The 21,156-nt window shown below is 48.4% G+C and overlaps 1 protein-coding gene across 1 annotated transcript in view; it reads left to right on the top strand.

Annotated features, from left to right (window-relative positions):
• Positions 1 to 21,156, top strand: part of EPHX2 (epoxide hydrolase 2) — a 99,415-nt gene that overhangs the window by 720 nt on the left and 77,539 nt on the right. The gene's annotated exons all lie outside the window — the stretch shown is intronic.

Consider the following 21,156-nt stretch of genomic DNA (forward strand, 5'->3'; position numbering starts at 1 on the left):
CTACTATATATAATCACATATACTTAGCTATTTATAGTGGGATACTGTAATATTATTATATAGTTCCACGTAATCATATAATAGCAAATGAAAAATTAATTATAGCTAAATAATTCTTAGCTAAATAATATAACCCTGGAACAGAGGGGCTGGGTGGTGCTGCCTCGCGGTTGCCTTTGGGGTTGGTGGTGGCCCGGGGGAGTTGTTGCGCTCTTCACGTGCCCAGAAGCTTCCTGAGCCTGCTGCCTTGTGGGAAGTGAGTGTCCTGGGCGTTGGTGCCAGAAGGCCTTCAGAAGTGGTGGCAGGGGGAGTTGTTGCGCTCTGCACATGCTTAGGTGTTCGTTGCTACGCGCAGTGCTTTGCAGATATGGTACCTGTGGCCGTTTTGGACCCAGGACCCCCTTTGAACCCAAACGTGCATTGGGGACCCGTTTCTTAATCCTTTACCACATGTTTGTTTGGTTGTAAACTGCCCTGTGATCTGCAAAAATCCTGAGGATCCATGTGGATCCGTGCTTTGCAACCATGTTTTAAGTGGGGAGGGAAGGAAAAGCACTCAAGGGACAAGAAACATGCGTGGGGTGGGTGGAGAAGGATGCCGTTAATAATGCAGAAGAGGCGTATAAGAGGAGAAGGCTCCACTCCTCTCCTGCTTTGCTCCTTTAAAGCAAGCAGGCTCTCTGTCCCTCTCTCCTCCCCACTCAGCGGCTCTTGTCCCGCTTTGCTGTTTCAAAGCGAGCCACGGAGGAGGGAAGGAAGGGGAACCATGGATCCTCTGCTCACGACTGCAGCAGATCCCCCCGCCATCTGTAGGCATTCGCTCCATAACACGCACAGACATTTCCCCTTACTTTCTAGGAGGAATAAAGTGAGTGTTATGGTGCAAAAAATACGACAGTTTCCGGGGAACAGAAATGGGGAGAGTGCTCCTATTGCTGGATTAGCCATTGTGAGAATGGGATGATGGATTTAGAAGAGACTTTGGCTTGATCCAGCAGCCACGCTCTTAAGTCACGTTCTGATTGTTCTTAAGAGTGGGCTTCCAGAAGCCATTTAGCAAGCTCGTGGTAGAGGTTGCACTTGAGCTTGAGGTTTCCTCATTTGTAGCTCACTCCCTTAATCACTGTGCAATATCCTTTCAACTTGTGCCAGGGCTTCGTATTGGCAGGAGGGACTCCCATGATGGAATGGGCCCTCTATGCAAAAGTATTCCATGCACATAGAATGCAAGTTTGTTTAGCTGGCAGGAAAGGTGTCCCTGTGTGTAAGTTGTTGTTGTTTTTTTAACCTCACCTTCCTTTTACAGTGGTACCTCTAGTTACTGACTCGATCCATTCCGGGGTGCCGTTTGCAGCCCGGAAAGTCCGTATCTAGAGCGTCGTTTCTGTGCACGCACGTGGTGTGATAGAGCACTTCTGTGCATGTGTGAAGTTCGCGGAACGCTTCTGCGCATGCGTAAAGCGCACAGAACATTTCTGCACACACACACGGCTAAACCCAGAAGTATACACTTCCAGGTTTGTAGCTTTCGCAAGCTGAAAATATGCAACATGAACCAAATGCAACACGAGGTATGACTGTAAGATGTTTTCTGTTCCCTGAGAATTGGGTGCCTGTTTGTGTTTGGCAGGGAGGGGCATTAAGTTCTAGGAGTCTCTTCCTGTAGAGCACTGATGACCAAACTTGACCCTCCAGTTGTTTTGGGACTACAGTTCCCATCATCCCTGACCACTGGTCCTGTTGGCTAGGGATGATGGGAGTTGTAGTCCCAAAACAGCTGGAGGGCCACGTTTGGCCATCACTGCTGTAGAGGGAAAGGGCACACATCCCAGACACAGGCTAAGTGTCTCAGAGAGAGCTAATCTGTACTTGTAGAAGGTAAAGGGACCCCTGACCGTTAGGTCCAGTCATGGATAACTCTGGGGTTGCAGCGCTCATCTCGCTTTATTGGCCCAGGGAGCCGGCATACAGCTTCCAGGTCATGTGGCCAGCATGACTAAGCCACTTCTAGCAAACCAGAGCAGCGCATGGAAACGCCGTTTACCTTCCTGCCGGAGCGGTACCGATTTATCTACTTGCACTTTGTACTTTTGAACTGCTAGGGTGGCAGGAGGTGGGACCGAGCAACAGGAGCTCACCCCGTTGTGGGGGATTCAAACCGCCGACCTTCTGATTGGCAAGCCCTAGGCTCTGTGGTTTAGACCACATTATCACCCAAGCCCTAATCTGCACATGTAGTATATCCCAAAACCTTAATCAATCACAACTCACCACCACCTTCTGAGGGAGTCTGTTCCACTGTGAATCCATTGATTCACATTTGTGAATCCATTGATTCTGGCCCTGCCCTTTGGAGCAGCAGTAAACAAGCTTGGTCCATCTTTCATATGACAGCCCTTCGGGTATTAGCACTGCTTGTGAGCAGTCCTTGATTCCTCCTGCCAGTCATTTTAGAAGAGCCAGCCTGCTGGGTTGGGTCCAAAGGCTCATGAGTCCAGCATCCTTTTCTCCCAGATGCCTTTGGGGAGTCCGCAGTAAAGGTCTGAGTGCAGCTGCCATCCCCATTTGTGATTGATTCCCTGCAATGGGTAATCAGGGCATCCTACTTTACCTTCTAGGGAACGGGTGGTGCTGTGGTCTAAACCACGAGCCTCTTGGGCTTGCCGATGCTCTGCCCAAGTTTATGTCAGCTTAGCAGTTCGAAAACATACCAGTGTGAGTAGATAAATAGGGACGGTAAATGGCGTTTCCATGCGCTCTGGCTTCTATCACGGTGTCCCATTGCACCAGAAGTGGTTTAGTCCGGCTGGCCACATGACTCGGAAAGCTGTCTGTGGACAAACACCGGCTCCCTTGGCCTGAAAAGCGAGATGAGCAACTCCATAGTCGCCTTTGACTGGACTTAACCGCCCAAGGGTTCTTTATCTGACCTGACCTTCTCTTCCGCTCTCTCCCCATTCTCAGTAAATTATGAATGCTTCTCTCTTCCGTGCTCAGACTTCCGTTGCTGTTCTTCGAGCAGGTATGATCCAGTCCAAGACTGGAACTGTCCCAGCTAAGTGGATATGGGAGAGTTTGCAACGTTTGGGGCTTCTTAGTTGAGAGCAAAGGGGAGTAAGAAGATGCAAGACAGAACTGTATAAAATTATTCATGATGTGGAGAAAGTGGATAGAGGAGTTACTTCCCCCTGTCCTTTAATAACTAAAACCCTGGACCACATGAAGCTGAAAGCTGGACAATTCAGGACAGACAAAAAAAGTACTTTTTCACACGGCACAAAGTTAAACGATGGAATTCGTTGCCATGAGAGGCTGTGATTTATTCATTTTTTGCATTTATATTGTTGTTTAGTCGTTTAGCCGTGTCTGACTCTTCATGACCCCCTGGACCAGAGCACACTAGGCCCTCCTGTCTTCCACTGCCTCCCGCAGTTTGGTCAGACTCATGTTTGTAGCTTCGAAAACACTGTCCCACCATCTTGTCCTCTGTTGTCCCCTTCTCCTTGTGCCCTCCATCTTTCCCAACACCAGGGTCTTTTCCAGGGAGTCTTCTCTTCTCGTGAGGTGGCCAAAGTATTGGAGCCTCAGCTTCACAATCTGTGCCTTTATATAGCCCACCTTTTTATCCAAGGAGCTCAAGGTAGCAGTCATGATTCCAGCCAGCATTGGGTTGCCAGTGATGTGTGTGCAGCCATGTCAGAGCACCAGCAAATGATAAACGGGGTTCAGGCAATTACACCATCTGTTGATGGGCTTGGAATGGAGGGTGGTGCAGCTGAATAGTGAAGGTTGCAAGATTCAGGGCAGATAGAGGATTTTTTCACAAAGCGCATAGTTAAACTATGGAACTTGCTCCCCCAGAAGGCAGCAGTGACCACCAACTCACTACTTGTAGGTACTTGGTATTGTTTTGAGAGGTATTGTATTGAGCTTGGCTTTGCAGGGAACAGGTGGCGCTGTGGTCTAAACCCCTGAGCCTCTTGGGCTTGCCGATTGGAAGGTCGGTAATTCGAATCCCCACGACGGTGGTGAGCTCCCATTGTTCTGTCCCAGCTTCTGCCAACCTAGCAGTTCTAAAGCATGCCTTTGTTGTTGTTGTTTAGTCGTTTAGTCGTGTCTGACTCTTCGTGACCCCATGGACGCCAAACACTTATCTCTTCCACTGCCTCCCGCAGTTTGGTCAAACTCATGTTGGTAGCTTCGAGAACACTATCCAACCATCTCGTCCTCTGTTGTCCCCTTCTCCTTGTGCCCTCCATCTTTCCCAACATCAGGGTCTTTTCCAGGGAGTCTTCTCTTCCCATGAGGTGGCCAAAGTCTTGGAGCCTCAGCTTCAGGATCTGTCCTTCCTGCGAGCACTCAGGGCTGATTTTCTTAAGAATGGGTAGGTTTGATCTTCTTGCAGTCCATGGGACTCTCAAGAGTCTCCTCCAGCACCAGTGATCCCCCTTCATGGATCACTGCCTTGCCATGGCGAAGGGGCTTGAATAACTCAGAGAAGCTATGAACTATGCCGAGCAGGGCACCCAAGATGAACAGGCCATAGTGGAGAGTTTTGACCAAACCTGATCCACCTGGACGAGGAACCGGCAAGCCACTCCAGTATCCCTGCCAAGAAAACTCCATGGACAAAGACAAGAGGCATATAAAAGCATGCTTGTGCAAGTAGATAAATAGGTACCATTGTGGCAGGAAGGTAAACGGCATTTTTGTGCGCTCTGGCTTCCGTCAAAGTGTCCCATTGCACCAGAAGTGGTTTAGTCCTGCTGGCCACATGACCCGGAAAGCTGTCTGTGGACAAACGCTGTCTTCTTCGGGCTAAAGCGAGATGAGTGCCGCAACCCCATAGTCGCCTTGGACTGGACTTAACCATCCAGGGATCCTTTACCTTACCTTTGGTTTCAGCTAGATTTGGGGGAAGATCTCTCCAAGTCAATATGGGGGTTACTTAATTCTATGTCACCTTCAGGCCCTGTTTTTCAAAAGTTGGTGTCTTCCTGTTTGGGAATAAGTTCAGACCGCTGTGTTCAGTGATGTCTACTCAACAGATAAGCTTGCACAGGATCTACATCTCTCTCATCTGCTGCTGCTGTCCTCAGAAGGGACAGAAAGCATTTTTTTATAACCGTCTCTTATCTTTGACTTTAGACTTCAGATACACCACAGAGAGGCTAATTTTATAAGGCGTTTAGACATGAAAAATGAAAGCATCTGAGCACGTGTTTCCACTGGGAGAGGGAGAAGGGAGAGACAGCATTTCACTGCACCCTCTTATTTTATTTTGTGATTTTAATTGTGCCCAGAAAACACCATAAATATCTGTTTATTGAAACAAACAAACCCCATGCCATTTGGTCCTGTCAATTTTGCTATTCTCTTTAGAGGAATATTTTATTGATCTTTGTCTGAAACTACAATCATTTCATCCCACCATTTCCAGCAAATGCACCTTAAGGTTACTTGCACTGAAACTGAACTTAATACACATTTCAATCACAGTACAGTTAAAAGGAATTTTGTGCTTTAAAAAAAGTGTCGCTAGAATAAATCAATCAATACAAACAGCAGCAGGAACAGCAGCCCCAGTTCTAGACAGGAACAGAGGAAACTGTCTCTTTTTTCTTTTCCTTATATAATTGTGTTTTGTATTTTTGTATAAACGAGTTAGAGTTTTGAGTGTTTAATGGGTTAAAAAAAGCTTTCAATAAAAATGTTATTGGCAAATAAGGAAACTGCCTTATTATATGTGAGTAAGTTCGAAAGCACATCAAAGTGCAAGTAGATAAATAGGTACCGCTCTGGTGGGAAGGTAAATGGTGTTTCCGTGCGCTGCTCTGGTTCGCCAGAAGTGGCTTTGTCATGCTGGCCACATTACCTTTAAGGCATGAAAACTGCCTAAATCTCTCTTACCTAGGCAACACAGGGACCTCGCTTTATTTCCTTCACGTATTTTCCAGCACCTTTATCACTCAGTGTTCTCATGCTAACTGCACCCCCGCTTTGTTTGAAACCACTCACTCTGCCTAACCCACAGGTTGTACCCTTTGGAATGCATAAAGCAACACCTATGTACTTTATTGCGGCATCTTGGAAGGTATCTTTTGTAAAGTTATCTGAGTTGATCAGGGATGTACCTGTAGGTTCCCGTATGTGTTAGGAGTGCAGTTTCTTCATGTAAGAGATAACATTGAGCTTAGCCCAGTCAGTTGCTGAGCAAGTAGTGTAACTCCCGTTTAATCATAGAATGCAACAACCTGTTTGCACAAGGCAGCTTTTGCAAGAAGATGAGATGGAGCCATAAGCCAGTTGACTTCTGCTGGGAACTGATTGGCAGCCCGTGAGCTGGTGGTGGATTAAATGCTTGCAGAGTGAAGCAGCTACTAGTCACTCTTGAGAGATGAGCTGGCTGCCTCTCCAGGCTTGAGGCTGGAAGAGAAGACCCTTGCAGCTGAAACTCTCCCAGAGACATTTCATGGGTGTGTGGGAAGGCAGGAGAAATGGGACTGGTTAAGCAGCCCAGACCATTTGTCCATTAATGTTGCTAACCACAATCACTCTTGCCTGCCTAACTCTTCGCACGTAACCATGGCAAGTCATTGCTGGTGCATTAGCAGCCTAAAGAGAGCGAGGCAGATTCATGGAGGAGAGGGCTACTGATGGCTTCTAGCCATGATGGCTGTGACCAGTTACTGGAAACCTGGATGCTTTAGCTGACATTCCTGCACTGCAGGGGGTTGGACTAGATGACCCTTGGGGTCCCTTCCAACTCTAGCATTCCATGATTTAGGACAGATAGAAGAATATACTTCTTCATGCAGTACATAGTCATACTAGGGAAGCAGTGATTTATGAAGGAGAGGGCTGTCAATGACTACTAGCCATGATGCTTCTTGATACCAGTTGCTGCCAACCACGAGACGGGAGAGCGCTCTTGCTCACATTCTGCTCGCTGGTTTCCCACCAGGCTTATGGTTGGCCATTGTGAGCACAGAATGCTGGACTTGATAGACCAGATGGGCCACTGGCGTAATCCTGCAGGCAGTAATAATAATAATAATAATAATAATAATAATAATAATTAATTTATACCCTGGCCATCTGGCTGAGTTTCCCCAGCCACTCTGAAGGGAGGGCGTTCCACAGGGCATTCCACAGGGTGGGCGCCACAACCGAGAAGGCCCTCTGTCTGGTTCCTTGTAACTTCACTTCTCGCAATGAGGGAACCGCCAGAAGGCCCTCAGAGCTGGACCTCAGTGTCTGGGCTGAACAATGGGAGTGGAGACACTCCTTCAGGTATACAGGACAGAGGCCATTTAGGGCTTTGAATTGTCTCAGAAGCATACTGGGAGCCAATGATTGTCCTTTTTACCCATTGTTGTCTTTTTAATTGTATATATTGCTTGTTTTATGTTGCTATGGCCATTGGCTAATGCGAATAAAGTTTATCTATCTATTGTGCTTGGAAACGTACTGGGAGCCAATGCAGATCTTTTAGGACTGGTGTTATGTGGTCCGGGCGGCCACTCCCAGTCAACAGTCTAGCTGCCGTATTCTGGATTAATTGCAGTTTCCGGGTCACCTTCAAAGGTAGCCCCACGTAGAGCGCATTGCAGTAGTCCAAGCGGGAGATAACTAGAGCATGCACCACTCCGGCAAGACAGTCCGCAGGCAGGTAGGGTCTCAGCCTGCGTACCAGGTGGAGCTGGTAGACAGTCGCCCTAGACACAGAATTAACCTGCGCCTCCATGAACAGCTATGAGTCCAAAATGACTCCCAGGCTGCGCACCTGGTCCTTATCTTATCATCTTATGCCCTTTGACATCAAATGGCATAACTGGTAGGTAGTGTTCTCCTGCATTCTATTGTTTGCTTCACCTTCATGTTCCCTCCCCTTTCCCTACCCTACAACTCTATGATGGGAAAGATCAGCTCCTTCCATTTGATATATGATGTCAAACACTAAGCCCCACTTTCAGAAGAAACGCTTTGATGAAAATCCAAAAGCCCTCAAGGCAGAGAGTTGGTACATCTGGAACACCACGTTCTTCCATTCTCCGTACACACCACGTGCAAAATTCCATCGGGAACATGGAGACATCCTTTCAAAGGCACGCATGAGTGATGGCTTTAAAAAGAGGGAATAATAATAATATTTTTTTATTTATACCCCGCCCTCCCCAGCCAAGGCCAGGCTCAGAGCGGCTTACAAGCAATAATAAAAACAAGATGAATGATTACAACTTAAAAACAAAAGTAAAATACAACATTAAAATAATGGAACATTAAAATATTAAAATGTAGCCTCATCGCAGGAGGAGAAGGAAAAGAAAAAAGAAAGAGAGGGAGGGAGGGAATCAAATTGGCTCCAAGCCAAAGGCCAGGCGGAACAACTCTGTCTTACAGGCCCTGCGGAAAGAAATCAGATCCTGCAGGCCCTGGTCTCATGAGGCAGAGCGTTCCACCAGGCCGGAGCCAGAGTTGAAAAGGCCCTGGCTCTGGTTGAAGCCAATCTAACTTCCTTAGGGCCTGGGACCACTAGGGTGTTGTTATTTATGGACCTTGAGGCTCTCCGTGGGGCATACCAGGAGAGGCGGTCCCGTAGGTACGAGGGTCCTAGGCCGTGAAGGGCTTTAAAGGTCAAAAGCAGCACCTTAAATCTGACCCTGTACTCCACCGGGAGCCAGTGCAGCTTGAAAAGCACTGGGTGAATATGCTCCCATGGCAGAGACCCTGTGAGGAGCCTCGCTGCAGCATTCTGTACCCGCTGGAGTTTCTGGGACAGCTTCAAGGGCAGCCCTGCGTACAGCGAATTACAGTAGTCAAGCCTGGAGATGACCGTCGCATGGATTACTGTGGCCAGGTCGGGGCGGGAAAGGTAAGGGACCAACTGCTTGATGCGGCGAAGGTGGGAAAATGTCGCCTTGGCTGTTGCTGTAACTTGCGCCTCCATGGAAAGGGAGGCGTCAAGGATTACACCCAAACTCTTAACGGAAGGCAATGGCACTAATTGGGCCCCTGCAAGAGAAGGGAGTTGGTCCCTCAGCCCCATGTGATCCTGACCTAGCCATAGGACCTCTGTCTTCGAAGGATTTAGTTTCAGTCGGCTCCCACGAAACCATCCAGATTAGGGGAGGTTGCGGAAATGCAACAGAACAAGACAGCACATGCTGCATTCTAATGGTAGGACAGGGTAGCAGATATGGGATCAAGACAGTACAAGAGGTTCTGCCATCTAAGGCCCAGCCTTTAGCCTGAGGGATGAAACAGTCCATATACAGAACAACTAAAGCTCTTCTAGAAAAGACTTGAGAAATTGTATTTTCATCCCAAATTCCTTGGTTGATCTTCAGCCAGATCCACAACTGGATATAATTACTAGGTGGAGATTCTGGGGCTGCTGGGCGCTCTATTCTGCCTTGGTCAGACCCCACCTGGGGTCCTCTGTCCAGTTCCAGGCACCGCAGTTTAAGAAGGATATTGACAAGTTGGATGGTGTTCAGAGGAGGCTGAGCAGGATGATGAAGGGCCTGGAAACCAAACCATATGAGGAATGGTTGAGGGAGTAGAAGATGTTTGGCCTGGAGAAGAGGAGACTGGGAAGTGATAGGATTGCCATCTTCACATATCTGATGGGCTGTCACATGGAAGATGGAGCAAGTATGTTTCCTACTGCTCCAGAGGGGGAGGGGGCTAAACCAATGGTTTCAAATTATAAGAAAGGTGGTTCCGACATTAGGAAGAACTTTCTGACATTAAGAGCTGTGTGACAGTAGAAGAGACTCCCTTGGAAGGTGGTAGACTCCTTCCTTGGAGGTTTTTAAGCAGAGGCTGGTTGGCCTGTCTGTTACAGAATCTTCAGCTATGATTTCTGCATTGCAGGGGGTTGGACTAGATAGAAACTGCAATTCTATGATTCTGATTCAGCCTGGAGCCTTCTGCATGCAAAGCAGGTGTTCTGCCGTGGAGCCTTGACCCGTCCTCGTTACCATTGATTTTTGAAGGCCAAGATTGCACTGTTATAATTTGAAATGATAAATAAATGAGACAAAAGCAGAGCTGCCAAACAAAGGAGCCAATTAGCATAAATATGCATTATGTAAGTAAAGGTCATTCCTAATGGAAGCAATTGTGCCAGAACCGTCAGAAAAGGATGAGCTTTAAGCGTCCCTCAAGTTGACAGGGAACTCTGTCAGAAATGCAGAGCTTCCGGCTGCTCTGGGTTCTCAATGAGCAGAAGAACAGCGTACAAATAAAAATATAGAAAGAGAAGCTCCAGAAAGTTGAGTTCCCAAGAGGTATCCTAAGAAGGGAAGCCAAGGGAATCTATTTAGTGCAGAGAAGGAATCAAAGAGCAGAGTGTGAAAGAATGGAAAGTTAGGAAAAATAGGCAAGAGAAATTCAAGTCTGTTCACATCACACCAGAGAGCCACAGCTGAGTGCTGGCCTTGAATACTGAAGCTCCATAAGAACTTAATAAGAGCCTGCTGGACCCGGCTGCTGGCCAATCTCGCCCAGCATCCTTTTCTCGCAATGGCCAACCAGATGCCTGTGAGAAACCAGCAAGAAGGATCTGCGCACAAGAGGCCTTCCCCCTCATTCAGCTTCTAGCACCTGGTGTTTCAGAAGCATCACTGCTTCCAACTGGGTGGAGACTGAGCATAGCTAGCAGCCATTCATAGCCCTTTCCTCTATGAGCTTGTCTAATCATCTAGGATGATAGCTGGGATGCAAGTGGTGCTGTGGGTTAAACCACAGAGCCTAGGACTTGCCAATCAGAAGGTCGGCGGTTTGAATCCCTGCAACGGGGTGAGCTCCCGTTGCTCGGTCCCTGCTCCTGCCAACCTAGCAGTTCGAAAGCACACCAGTGCAAGTAGATAAATAGGTACCGCTCCGGCGGGAAGGTAAACGGCATTTCCATGCGCTGCTCTGGTTCACCAGAAGCGGCTTAGTCATGCTTGGCCACATGATCCGGAAGCTGTACGCCGGCTCCCTCAGCCAATAAAGCGAGATGAGCGCTGGAACCCCAGAGTAGGCCTCGACTGGACTTAAAGGTCAGGGGTCCCTTTACCTTTACTTTTTAGGATGATAGCTATCATTGCCTCCTGCTGGAGCAAGTTGCATAGTTTAACTGTGTGCTGCCATGAAGAAGGCACCTGTTGTTTGTTACATTTCTACTCGCTCTTCTTCCAAGGAACATAAGCTCCTCCACATCAACTCCCTGACAACTGTGTGAGGTAGGTTAGGAGGAGATCGCAACTAGCCTAAGTTTACTCACTAATTTTCATGGCTCAGAGGAGCTCTCATTTAAACCTAGATCTTCCCAAGCCAAGGGCCACAGCCTTTAAACTACTCACCACCACTGGCTGTCAAAAGCGGATTAAAGTGCAGCCTCTAGAACTTATTTCAAATGAAAGCTACACTTGCAGCCAGAGTAGAACTTGCCATGTGCCGTCAAGAATGGGAGGAGGAAGAACGGGGTATTTATGGGAGACCAGAACATTGTAATTGTAGGTGACTGTCAATGATAACTGAACTCTGTTGCTTTAAACCACGCAGAGGGCCTTCTCGGTAGTGGCACCCGTGCTGTGGAACGCCCTCCCATCAGATGTCAAGGGAATAAGCAACTACCTGACTTTTCGAAAACATCTGAAGGCAGCCCTGCTTAGGGCAGTTTTTAATGTTTGATGTTTTATTGTGTTTTTAATATGTTATTGGAAGCCATCCAGAGTGCCTGGGGAAACCCAGCCAGATGGGCGGGGTATAAATATATTATTATTATTATTATTATTATTATTATTATTATTATTATTATTATTATTATTAAAGCACCAGCAGAATTTCCTGTCCAAGCTAGACCCTGCTACAGGAATGCATGATTTGGGTTCATGTGCAAAGCCTCGCACCCTTCATTAAGAGCAATAACCTTAGGAAAGGGGAAATATGATTGGCTCCCAAGTCCTAGAATGTTTGATTTGCTATGTTTACTACAAGATCAGCATGTTCTTTCTCTGTAAATCTAAAAGAAAATCACTACTGAGGGTTATTTGACACCTTTAGGGTTGAGCATGGCTTATGCTGACCACAATGATGACGTTTTGGAAATGTAAATATAGTGTCTGCTCCTGGTTTAACATAGGGGAAGAGGGAAGTTAAAAGAGGCTTTTGGATAGAGATCATGAGTTATCCACAAAGTGCCAACCATCCTGAATGCTTTGAGGTTGTATGGCATCTGTGGATGGCTAAATGGGATGGTATCCAAGACCAGGCACCTGAGAAAGCTTTGGGTCTCAGATTCATCTGACATTGTCTTCTTGCACTCTGTATTAGGGTGGGGTGCCAGTGGCCCTCCAGATGCTGTTGAACACCCAACTCCTATCAGTCATAGAATCATAGAGTTGGAAGAGACCACAAGGGCCATCGAGTCCAACCCCCTGCCAAGCAGGAAACACCATCAGAGCACTCCTGGCATATGGTTGTCAAGCCTCTGCTTAAAGACCTCCAAAGAAGGAGACTCCACCACACTCCTTGGCAGCAAATTCCACTGTCGGACAGCTCTTACTGTCAGGAAGTTCTTCCTAATGTTTAGGTGGAATCTTCTTTCTTGTAGTTTGGATCCATTGCTCCGTGTCCGCTTCTCTGGAGCAGCAGAAAACAACCTTTCTCCCTCCTCTATGTGACATCCTTTTATATATTTGAACATGGCTATCATATCACCCCTTAACCTCCTCTTCTCCAGGCTAAACATGCCCAGCTCCCTTAGCCGTTCCTCATAAGGCATCGTTTCCAGGCCTTTGACCATTTTGGTTGCCCTCCTCTGGGCACGTTCCAGTTTGTCAGTGTCCTTCTTGAACTGTGGTGCCCAGAACGGGACACAGTACTCCAGGTGGGGTCTGACCAGAGCAGAATACAGTGGCACTATAACTTCCCTTGATCTAGATGCTATACTCCTATTGATGCAGCCCAGAATTGCATTGGCTTTTTTAGCTGCTGCGTCACACTGTTGGCTCATGTCAAGTTTGTGGTCAACCAAGACTCCTAGATCCTTTTCACATGTACTGCTCTCAAGCCAGGTGTCACCCATCTTGTATTTGTGCCTCTCATTTTTTTTGCCCAAGTGCAATACTTTACATTTCTCCCTGTTAAAATTCATCTTGTTTGTTTTGGCCCAGTTCTCTAATCTGTCAAGGTCGTTTTGAAGTGTGATCCTGTCCTCTGGGGTGTTAGCCACCCCTCCCAGTTTGGTGTCATCTGCAAATTTGATCAGGATGCCCTTGAGTCCATCATCCAAGTCGTTGATAAAGATGTTGAATAAGACCGGGCCCAAGACAGAACCCTGTGGCATTCCCTTAGCTGTTCCTCATGAGGCATCGTTTCCAGGCCTTTGACCATTTTGGTTGCCCTCCTCTGGACACATTCCAGTTTGTCAGTGTCCTTCTTGAACTGTGGTGCCCAGAACTGGACACAGTACTCCAGGTGAGGTCTGACCAGAGCAGAATACAGTGGCACTATTACTTCCCTTGATCTAGATGCTATACTCCTATTGATGCAGCCCAGAATTGCATTGGCTTTTTTAACTGCCGCATCATACTGTTGGCTCACAGTCCCAGAAGTCAGCATGGCCAACGGTGAGGGTTGATGGGAGCTGGGAAATGACCACGACATCTGGAGGGCCACAGGTTCCCCACTTCTGCTGATCTGCTTGTTGTGTGTTGATGATGTGTCTTACCTTTGTTTTTTTGCTTTTTTTTTTAAAAAGGGATGAGACTTAATACATACACACAATTTGGAGAATGGTACTTGGTGAGACAGGGATGTGGGTGGCGCTGTGGGTTAAACCACAGAGCCTAGGACTTGCCGATCAGAAGGTTGGCGGTTCGAATCCCCACGACAGGGTGAGCTCCCGTTGCTCGGTCCCTGCTCCTGCCAACCTAGCAGTTCGAAAGCACGTCAAAGTGCAAGTAGATAAATAGGTACCGCTCCGGCGGGAAGGTAAACAGTGTTTCTGTGTGCTGCTCTGGTTTGCCAGAAGCAGCTTAGTCATGCTGGCCACATGACCCGGAAGCTGTATGCCGGCTTCCTCGGCCAGTAGAGCGAGATGAGCGCCGCAACCCCAGAGTTGGCCACGACTGGACCTAATGGTCAGGGGTCCCTTTACCATTATGCCACCTACAAGGGACGCAGGTGGCGCTGTGGTCTAAACCACTGAGCCTAGGGCTTGCCGATCCGAAGGTTGGCAGTTCGAATCCCCACGACAGGGTGAGCTCCCGTTGCTCGGTCCCTGCTCCTGCCAACCTAGCAGTTCGAAAGCACGTCAAAGTGCAAGTAGATAAATAGGTACCGCTCCGGCGGGAAGGTAAACAGCGTTTCTGTGCGCTGCTCTGGTTCGGCAGAAGCGGCTTAGTCATGCTGGCCACATGACCCGGAAGCTGTATGCCGGCTCCCTCGGCCAGTAGAGCGAGATGAGCGCCGCAACCCCAGAGTCCACCACGACTGGACCTAATGGTCAGGGGTCCCTTTACCTTTTAGTTGCTGAGATACCAAGCCCAGGCATGAAGCAGATTGGTGGGACTGCACAGCTGCCAGTTATGACAGTGCGCAGGGCAGAGGGGCTGAGACACAAAGAACTAGGACAATTCAACAAGGCCCTTCAGTATTCTCTGGAAAGGCTGGGGAAGGGAACATGAAGGCGAAGCAAACAACAGAATGCAGGAGGACGTAAAATCATAATTATCATTATTACCACTACTACTATTTTACTTATTTCCTGACTTTCTCCAGAACCAGGTGGCTAGAAAAAAACAAATGAAAAAAGGAGAAAAGAGAAAAAGTGTTGCTGAATCTGAGGAAGTGATTGCGCATCAGGGTGGCTTCTGGTTTTGCCCAATGCTGCTTTCCAAATCTTCCTGGCTGCTGAAAAGCAACCCTTTGTTTTTCTCTATATCTCTGCCATCTCAGCCCCCACCCCCTTCCCACTCAACACTTGTGCCTTCATTTGCTCATCTCTGCCTCTTTGTTTTCCTTCATTTGTGGGCAGCATAGAGGTGTGAGGAAGGGTTCCCCGGGTGAGGAGGCAAACTCCTTTCCCTGGCTGCTTCGTTTTCTGCCGCTGCCCCTTGCAGAAAACCGTATTTTTCGCTCTATAACACGCACCCGACCATAACACGCACATAGTTTTTAGAGGAGGAAAACAAGAAAAAAATATTCTAAACGAAACAGTGGATGTATGATTTTTGTGGTTCATGCTGTGGCCACAGACATGTGATCTGACAGTGAGTTTGGAGTAGCCCAATGCAAAAATCCTGTGGATCCATGCTTTGTAACCACGTTTTTGCACCACTGCGGCCCCAGGCAAAAGTGGGTGCGTGATTTTTTTGGTGCAAGATGTAGCCATGGACATGTTATGTAATCTGATGGTGAATTTGGAGTGAGCCAGTGCAGAAATCCTGAGGATCCATGTGGATCCGTGCTTTGTAACCACGTTTTAAGTGGGTAGGGAAGGAAAAGCACTCAAGGGACAAGGAAAAGGATGCTGCTGATAATGCGGGCGAGGGGTTTAAGGGGAGAAGAAGCATGCGTGGGGTGGGTGGAGAAGGATGCTGCTAATAATGCAGGAGAGGGGTTTAAGGGGAGAAGGAACACGCGTGGGGTGTGTGGAGAAGGATGCTGCTAATAATGCAGAAGAGGGGTATAAGGGGAGAAGGCTCCTCTCCTCTCCCACTTTGCTCTTTTAAAGCAAGCAGACTCTGCTTTTCTCCCTCCTCCCCGCTCATCCCCGGCTTAGCGAGCTGAAAAACTTTGCTGCTATGTAGCGAGCTGAGTGGGGAGGAGAGAGGGACAGAGAGCCTGCTTGCTTTAAAGGAACCAACCGGTTGTCAAGCCTCTGCTTAAAGACCTCCAAAGAAGGAGACTCGAGTGTAAGCGGCTCCTCTCCTCTCCCGCTTTGCTCCTTTAAAGCAAGCAGGCTCTATGTCCCTCTCTCCTCCCCACTCAGCGGCTCTTCTCCCGCTTTGCTGTTTCAAAGCGAGCCACGGAGGAGGGAAGGAAGGGGAACCATGGATCCTCTGCTCACGACTGCAGCAGATCCCCCCCGCCACCCGTAGGCATTCCCTCCATAACACGCACAGACATTTCCCCTTACTTTCTAGGAGGAAAAAAGTGAGTGTTATGGTGCAAAAAATACGGTAAATTGGTTGCAGGCATTAGCAGGGACCAATGGCCCTTTTCCCGTCCTTTCTGACCCGTCTCTCTTGACCAAAGAAAGTGCCAGTTAATTCCCCCAGCTATTCGGATTGTTATTGTGGTTTCTTCTAGAAGAGGAAGATTTCTGCTTTCTGCAGAACTGTTTTTGGCATTGAAAGAGGGGTGCTTGCAGACACCTCTTGTTCTTGTTGCTAACTAAATGCAGTACTGAGCCCAGAGCTCAGAAAGTGTGCATTCTAATGAAATTCCCTGATGCAAAATGCACCTAGAACAATGGGAGTTTTGAACACTGGACGGAATCCTTTCCACGCTGGGCTGTAACTTCCCTGACCCGCAGTCATTGGGACAGAAGGGTACTTCCATTCCCACAAAGCCCTGAATGCCCCCCCCCCCCACATATTGAAAACACTCCACAGACAACCAGTTACAGTGCTACCTCGGGTTAAGTACTTAATTTGTTCTGGAGGTCCGTTCTTAACCTGAAACTGTTCTTAACCTGAAGCACCACTTTAGCTAATGGGGCTTCCTGCTACTGCCGCCGTGCCGCTGGAGCACGATTTCTGTTCTCAACCTGGAGCAAAGTTCTTAACCTATTTCTGGGTTAGCGGAGTCTGTAACCTGAAGCGTATGTAACCTGAAGTGTATGTAACCCGAGGTACCACTGTATTCACTACCAACCAATTCTGGCAATTGGTGTCAAAGGGCATAAGAAAATAAGAATAGCTTGCAGGATCATGCCAATGGCCCTTCTGGTCTGTTGAGTCCAGCATGCCATGCTCACAGTGGCCAACCATAAGCCTGGTGGGAAACCAGCGAGCAGAACATGAGCAAGAGCGCTCTCCCATCTTGTGGTTGGCAGCAACTGGTATCAAGAAGCATCATGGCTAGTAGTCATTGACAGCCCTCTCCTTCATAAATCACTGCTTCCCTAGTATGACTATGTACTGCATGAAGAAGTATATTATTCTATGTGTCCTAAATCATGGAATGCTAGACTTGGAAGGGTCCCAAGGGTCATCTAGTCCAACCCCCTGCAATGCAGGAATCTCAACTCAAGCATATGTGACAGATGGCCATTCAACCTCTGCTTAAAAACTTCCAAGGAAGGATCGAGCCCACAACCTCCCAAGGGAGACCGTTCCACTGTCGAACTCCTCTTGCTGTCAGAATGTGTGTGCTTTTTCTGATGTTTAGTCAAAATCTCCTTTCTTAAATTCCATTCCACAGTGCAGAGAACTGTCTGAGAGTTGATTGAGCACATGAGCTCGCATAGGTTTCTCACCTCCCTTGGCTGCCAAACCCAGAGACAGGGGTTGCCTGGTATGCCGCGCGGAGGACCTTAAGGTCCACAAATAACAACACTTTGGAGATCCCAAGCCTCAAGGTGGTTAGACTGGTCTCAACTAGGGCCAGGGCCTTTTCAGCACTGGCCCCGACGTGGTGGAATGCGCTGTCACAAGAGACTAGGGCCCTGCGGGACTTGACATCTTTCCGCAGGGCCTGCAAGACAGAGCTGTTCTGCCTGGCCTTTGGTTTGGACTCAGTCTGACCCTTATGTTTCCCTCCCCTTATGGTCTTGATTTATCGACTACTTTAAAATGAGGCTGCATTTTAAATTGCATTTTAACCTGTATTTTAAATTGGTTCCCCCCCTTCTCTTCCCCCCCCCCCATTATGTTTTTACTGTGATTTTATTGGTGTTAGCCACCCTGAGCTCGGCTCTGGCCGGGGAGGGCGGGTTATAAATAAAAATTATTATTATTATTATTATTATTATTATTATTATTATTATTATTAACAGTTCTTTGGTTGCCCATGATGTAAGATGAGCCCTGTAGGAGCAGGCCACTGTCCTATCTCATGACCACCCAGATGTCCCAGTGGGAAGCCTGAAAGCAGAACATGAGTCCAAGAGCCCTCTCAGTGTGGAGCCAGTGTGGTGTAGTGGTTAATGTTGTGTATTGAGTCAAAGGATTTTATATCTGTATTATTATTGTCTATATTTGCATTAGGGTAAAGTAACTGCCTTTTGGTTTCAGGGGGTACAGCTACTATTGGTTCATTTAAACTGCTGTAATTGGATCCTCTGTCTTATTGGTTTCCTCCAAAAGGCAGGACTGTGATTGCCTGATATTGTTCCCTCCAAAATGTATCCTTTCTAGCTAGTCCCCTGTCCCTATAAATGTAGCTTTCCCCTCCTCAGTCTTCAGTCTTGTTTGCTGTAATAAAGAAGTGTTACTAGAGAACTGTCTCCAGCAGATTATGTCAAGAGAGCTGAAATCACAAACCCCACGTCACAACAACTGGCGACGAGGATGGGATCCGGAATGCTGAGGAGCGGTTAAACGCAGCCCTGCCTCAGAGTCCGGATTGCAGCTAAGAACAAGACTCACTGGCCAGCTGAGAAGACGACCCTGCCACAGGACAATGGAGAGTCCAAGGGTATTGGAGCCCTTCCAGCCATCAGAGCCCCACACGTGGGAAGACTACGTCGAACGCTTCGAGTTCTTCGCAGTGGCTCAAGGGATCACCGATGCCAGCAAAAGAAGGGCCACATTCCTGAGCTACTGTGGGCCTGAGACCTTCAAGCTGGCCAAGGCATTGCTTGCTCCAGCGAAGCTAAGTGAGACATCTCTCAAAGATATTCTTGCCTGCCTAACAAGCCATTTGGCGCCTACTGAGACCAAGATGGCCCGGCGGATGGAGTTTCATGAGAGGCAGCAGCGTGCTGGGGAGTCTGTATCTGCATTTCTAGCTGAACTGCGGAAGCTCGCTCAGCACTGCGACTTCCAAAATCTGGAAGAGACTCTCCTGGATCGGTTTATCGGTGGTCTGAGCAGCAAGAAAGCCAGAAGACGCATCGTGGCTAAAGAAGAGGTTACCCTTGCTTCAGCCTTGAAGGAGGCCACCGCCACGGAGAATTATGAAAGAGAGGAGCTTGATGCCAGTCGCAAGGCCCCTAAGCCACAGATAGAAGTTGCGCATGCCATGGACGAGCTAGAGGCTACTCCGAGCCAGAGCCCAGTCCGTGGGGTCGAGTCAGTGCGTCAGGCCTGCACAGTGCACAAAGATCACCGAGGCAGGTGTCCAGGTTGTGGCGGAAACCATGAGCGGAAGAGTTGTCGTTTCCGGATGCTATGTGCCGGACGTGCGGGAAGACAGGTCACATCGCCAGGGTCTGTAGATCGGCGGCGTTGGGAGCGACAGGAACACCTAGACTGGAGCATCGCAGACCGCCCACAGCAACCCATTTTCTAAAGGACTGCCACTATGTAACGGAGATCAACGGGAGGGTCGTGCAGTTCCCAGCGCAAGGCAAGGCACACGTCAAGGTGAAGATTGAGGGTCAGCAGTGCGACATGGAGGTGGACTCCGGATCTGGATTCACTATCGTGTCGGACCAGACCGCGAGGACATTCTTCCCCAGGGGTAAGTTGCCCCCTCTGGAGCCCTTCCCGGCAACCTTGCAGTCATACTCAGCGGGCCGCATCCATGTTATGGGAATGTGTGCCGTGAGAGTTCAGTTCCGGGACAAACAGGCTGTACTCAAACTGGTGATTGCGAAGGGCAGTCGCCCCAGTCTCCTGGGCACTGACTGGTTCCCCGCCCTGGGACTGAGTATATCAGGGCTTAATTCAATCCAAACCTGCCCTGAGATGAGCGAGGCATTATGCAAAGAGTTTGCTGGTCTCTTTAATGGAAAACTGGGTTGTTATAAAGGGCCCCCAGTTGACTTCGAGTTGGACCCTGGGGTGGCCCCAATCCGACTCAAACCAAGGCGAGTGCCATTTGCACTGCAACCCAAGATCGAAGCAGAGCTGGATAAATTGGTCAAGCAGGGAGTTCTCTCACCCGTGGACTCTGCTAAGTGGGAGACTCCAATCGTCACGCCCCTTAAAGCAAATGGGGAAGTCAGGATCTGTGCAGATTACAAATGTACTATCAATAAGGCACTCAGGGGAAACTCATACCCCATTCCAGTCGTATCACATCTGTTGGCTAAACTGGCTGGGGGCAAGGTGTTTGCCAAAATTGACCTGGCACAAGCCTACCAACAGCTGCCAGTAACCCCACAATCAGCGGAAGCACAGACTATTGTCACACATAAAGGGGCGTTCAGAGTTAACAGATTACAATTTGGAGTTTGTGTGGCCCCAGGGATTTTTCAAGGGCTCATGGAACGCCTGTTAAGAGGTCTGCCGGGGGTCTTGCCATTTTTTGATGACGTTTTGATTGCTGGAAAAGACCCACAGGAACTGGTTGCGCGTGTCCGTGCAGTGTTGCTCAAGTTCAAGGAGGTGGGGTTGCAACTGAAAAAGGAAAAATGCAGTTTTGGGGTGCCAGCTGTGGATTTCTTGGGGTTTAAAATTGATGCATCAGGCATCCACCCCACAGATGCTAAGATTAAGGCCATCATCGAGGCACCACGACCACAGAACAAGACGGAGTTGCAGTCATTCCTGGGACTTATTAACTTTTATCATTCGTTCTTACCCCATAAAGCTTCGGTAGCTGAACCATTACATAGACTGTTGCAGAAAAAGAATGTGTGGCGATGGGGGCAGGGGCAGCAGAAGGCTTTTGACTCCTTGCGAAGAATGCTGAGTAGCGGGAGCGTCCTTGCTCATTATGATGAGTCAAAGCCGCTGGTCCTGGCATGTGATGCCTCTCAATACGGCCTGGGGGCGGTGCTGAGTCATAGGGAACTGGATGGGTCGGAAAAGCCCATCTCTTTCTATTCCCGTACGTTGTCGCCCACGGAGCGCAACTATGCTCAAATTGACAAAGAGGCGCTTGCAATTGTGGCAGGAATCAAAAAGTTCCATGATTATGTGTACGGTCGCCATTTCTCCATTGAAACGGACCACAAACCACTGTTAGGGTTGTTCAACCCGAACAAACAAACGCCACAAATTCTCTCCCCCAGAATGTTGCGTTGGTCTATATTCCTGAACG

Source organism: Podarcis tiliguerta, assembly GCF_965153285.1.
Source record: "Podarcis tiliguerta genome assembly, chromosome: 3".
Taxonomy (NCBI): domain Eukaryota; kingdom Metazoa; phylum Chordata; class Lepidosauria; order Squamata; family Lacertidae; genus Podarcis; species Podarcis tiliguerta.